Raw genomic sequence first — 4366 nt, forward strand, 5'->3', positions numbered from 1 at the left:
AGGTGCAAAGTGCGCTGAGCTCTGAGTTGCCGCGCAGGTGCTGGGCATGAAAAAAAAAAAAAAAAAGGAGGGAAAAACAAGCCTCTACTTTCGTGGGTGTACAGGGATTCTCTGGGCACAGGATGGAAACTAGTTAGGGGGAAGGGTTAGCTTAGCTTAGACCGACTTCATGGGAGCAGGGGGTAAGTCCTCATAATGGAGTCCGTGGAATGGATTAGGTTAGAGGGATTGGTAGCCAGCTTTAGGGTTGGGAAATAAAAATGGGATTATTTTTTGGGAGACAGAGTACAGGTGACTTTGGATGTGTGTAGAGGGGACGTAAGCTTAGCTACGTAGTGTTAAAAGGAACGTGCTACTAGTTTAAGGGACGACGTGGGAGCAACGTAGTTAGTTAGGGGTGATGTAGTTAGAAGGATGGCAGAGTTCAGCGGCGAGTGTGTTGGAAGAGTTGGAGGAGTTGTGGAAGCATGTGCTTGGTGAGTGAGTGAGGCCAGCGGGTCTGTGTGTATGGAGCGACGGTGGGGAATGCATGGTGCGATGAGTGATTGGGGGGAGGGGAGTGACTCCCGCCCAAGGGACCCCGGGGTCAGAGTAAAAGTGAGTTAGCTGGGTTAGTCAAATTGAAAAATGGAGGTCGTTTTGTTGTTGGTGGGAAAGTAGGCTCGAGACCCATTTTGGAGGGGTGCAGGAGCCCTGTTGACGGGCTTGGGAGCGTGGCTGCGAAAGGTGAGTATCGCTGAGTGGGTGCCCGGGCACCAGGCTAGTCGGCCGCGGTAGGCTGGCAGGGCCCATGGGGGCCGGGATAGAGTAGTGGGCACGGGGTGCGCCTGCTTGGTGCGGGGGCCGAGCGGGGCGCCATTAGCCGCGTGGGCAGTGCAGTGGGCACGGGTGACCCTCGGAAAGGGGCCCGGGAGGCCGGCCTGCCACGTGTGCGTTTCAGGGGAGGTGCCCATGGGGGAGCACTCCCGGTGTTAGGGAGCTGGTAGGGCCTCGGAGGCAGTGTAGTGCCCGGGGTGCCATGGCGGGAGAATTCGGCAGAGGGTCGTGCCTGCCAAAGGGGAGCCACGTGTCCCAGCCAGGAGACCGTGTGAGGGCACGGAGAGAAAATTGGGGCGAGGCCCGAAATTGTAAGGACACCAACACAGGCGGACGGGAATCTGGGTTGTTAGAACCAATAGTTTAAGCGAAAGAGGCGCTTGTTGAAAGCCCCGGGGTAGTTTAAGAGTTAATGGTTAGGGGTAGATTAGGAGATGTACCCTCCGCACCATCCATCCTCTCGCTGTCGTTGTGGGCCGCTGGACCCACTTGGTGTTAAGATCGCCGCGAACTCTGGGGAGGCCATTCTTGAGGCTTCGTTGGGCCTCGGCACAGGACGTTAGCTCTCCCTTGTTCCCCTCCGGGAAGGGAACGTAGGGGAGGTTGGGAGTAGGCTAGGTGACAGGATAGGTTAGCCGAACAAAGACGATAAAGGGGGTTAGGGGACGATTTATGAGCTGGGAAGCAGAAGTAGAAGTAAAAATAAAAACAATAATAAAAAATAAGTTGGGGCTAAATTGGGGTTTCGACAAATTAAGGGAGTGGGTATGTGTACAGTGACAGGCAAAGGCGATAGGTTGGGGAGGGAGACAGGTAGGTAGGTCCGAGCCCGCCTTCCAAGTGGCCACCAGCACCACCGCACTCCCTCCACCAACCCTCCACTGAACGGCAAAGGCTGGCCAACTTCATCGGCTGGCCGTGTTTTGCTTCAAGGCGGAGGCCGGCTGACTTCATCGGCAGCTGTGGGTGCTGCAAGGCCTGTGCCGGCCAGTTCATCTGCTGGCTGTTTTTCTTCAAGGCCTGTGCCGTGCCAGTTCATCTGCCGGCTGTGTTTGCCTGCAGCGGCCTTCTTCTCACCGGGCTGTGTTTGCCTCTGCTACCTTTTGCCATGCCATGCCCACTGCCCACGTTCACCAGCCCCGTTCAATTTTTGCTTTGCCCCCCCCCCCCCCCTCCATTTCCATGTGCGCCAGGATCCCCAAGGAAACAGTTTGCAAGCTGCAAGAACTGCCCTGTTGGCAGCTACAGCACGGGCCTGCAGTGGCGGCCCGTGCACCGTGTTTGCGTTCCATGCATCCATTCGTTGGCTGCTCATTGCGTGTGCCACTTGAGCCCCAGCACGGAGACTTCGTTTGTGCAGCCCAAGCACCCGTTGTGGTTCCACTGAGTTCAGTTCAAAAGGGAAGGCCTTGGACTGCGTGTGAGCGGCCAGCCACGTTCCCTGTCACCTGCATTGTTTGAGCCAGGGGCACTGCCGTGACACAGCCTGGCTCCCTGCTAACTGCTTTCTTTTGCAAGAGTTCAATGATCCTGGGCCATGGTTTAGTGTAAAATTTGTAAGTTGGGTTAAGATGTACTGTAAATATGAGTGCGCCCCGGCATGTCTGTCTCTTAGCGCCGGCAATTTTATTTAAGTGGAAGAATCGTGTGAGTGAGTTTGTTTAGATAGTTACGCAGCCCTCAGGTTATTTATTTTGGGGACACGAGGCCAATACCATAGATATGTCGCACTCAGGGATCAGTAGGTAAAATGTACTAGGGGAAAACTACACATGATGGCACACGAAAATTTGTGACTGTGAGACGAGTCTGTAAAAAAGGAAGGGAGTAGTGTTGTGGTTACCAGATGCGCAAACCACCATTCCAGGTCCCTTAGGTAGGAGGTATCTCGGTAAGTGCATGTGTAGTTAGGCCCAAACTCCGTTGTCTAGTGGGAATACATGTCATTTTATACGTGCTGCGACTCTTCAGGATAGCCGTTTTTCTTTTACTATCTTTATTTTGGACCAATACGCCTACCATCACAACCACAACATCAACCACCGACCACAACCACCGCTTCACCACAACCGCCACGACCTTTACCGTCACAACTCGCCACCTGCTTGTCGCCGTCGTCTCGCGCCACTCATGGGCACCGATGCTGGACTCGTGTAGGGGCGCACGTTGAACAGCGTGTACAAAATCACGGATTTTCTGCTTCAAAAACGGATCCAAAACGACACACGCCCACTTTTTGCCGTCCAATCGGTGTGAGCGAGGGGCGGGTGGCCCGCCCCCAGGGCGATCGATATATGCAAATTTGTGGATCAAAAAGCCTTCACGCCCACACTTTTTGTCGGGCCAGTAGGAGGCAGGTTGAAAGGTCAAAGGGAGGGGGTCAAAGGCGAAGTTACGGGGGATCGAAGGACGGTGTTCGTCAGTAAAGGCGTAGTAAGAAGTCGGAGCAGGGGGAAGAAAGGAGTAGTAAGAGATCGGAACGAGGAAGAAAGACGTAGTAAGAAGTCGGAGCCGGAAGAAGGGAGTCGTGAAGGTCGGAACGCGGCGAAGGAGAGTCGGAGCCGGAGGGGACGAGGCTGTGGAGAGGCGGCGGGACGGACGAAGGGTGCTCGCGTCGTGCAAGGAACGCGCCCGGAGGGAGGCCGGCAGCGCGCGACCTGGCCGAGGTGGAGACGCTCGTCGCACATAATAAAGATCCTCTATACCCCGAGCATCAGCAACCCCCTCCCCTGTTTCCCCCGCGCGGAGATAGTGCGAGCCAAGGGGGCCCCGTTCCCACACCCTGCCGGGCACTGTCCACGAGGCCCGCGGGTTGCGGTGCCATCGCCGCTCCGCGTCTCATCACCAGGCCGGGTAGGCCCGACCAGGTCTCGGCCCCAGGCCTACCTCATTCTTGAGGGTATTTCTTTTCCTTGGTTTTGGGTATGTGTTGTCGGGCGCCGTCTGTGAAGTGAGAATTGTATAAGTGTTGCCGTGTGCTCGTTAGTCGGTATTAGCTCTGCACTGTGTTTTCACCTTTATGTTTGCTTTTTGTGTAAGTAAGATTGTGTTTTCTTTTTTGTGTGCATTTGGTGGAATTGTATTTGTGGTAGCTTCCCGTGTGCCGAGAATAAATGTGCTTTATTGTTGAACTGTTCTCCCGCTTCGCTGCCGTCTTTTTCCCCATTTGAACCCCCATCTTGCTTCACGTGAAGGGTTGGTAGTGGGCTGAATACGCTTGATAGTGTCGAACCGTCGAATTAGAAGCGATAACACCGCTCGGTTATTCTGATAGTACGGAACGGGTCGCTTAAGTGGCCCGTGTCCGAAGTCGACCTGCGGCGAGGTGCGATCGCCCGGTCTACCCTCCGCGTGGGTACTTCGTGGATTCGAATTTAGCGAGCAACCCTATCCCCACGCGGGGAGCTGATTGGCTCGGTGGCGGTGAGACCCAAAGGTCCAGCCGTGACTGGTTCGCGGCGTTAGTCGGGGAGGGTCACGACTGGATTGTCCGTCCGGTGGGCGACGTGCCGCGGTCGAGTTACGTGGCCGCCGCACGCCGGCGGGCGCG

Source organism: Eptatretus burgeri, chromosome 4 (genome assembly GCF_056783735.1).
Source record: "Eptatretus burgeri isolate ZD-2024b chromosome 4, Ebu_testis_v1, whole genome shotgun sequence".
Taxonomy (NCBI): Eukaryota; Metazoa; Chordata; class Myxini; order Myxiniformes; family Myxinidae; genus Eptatretus; species Eptatretus burgeri.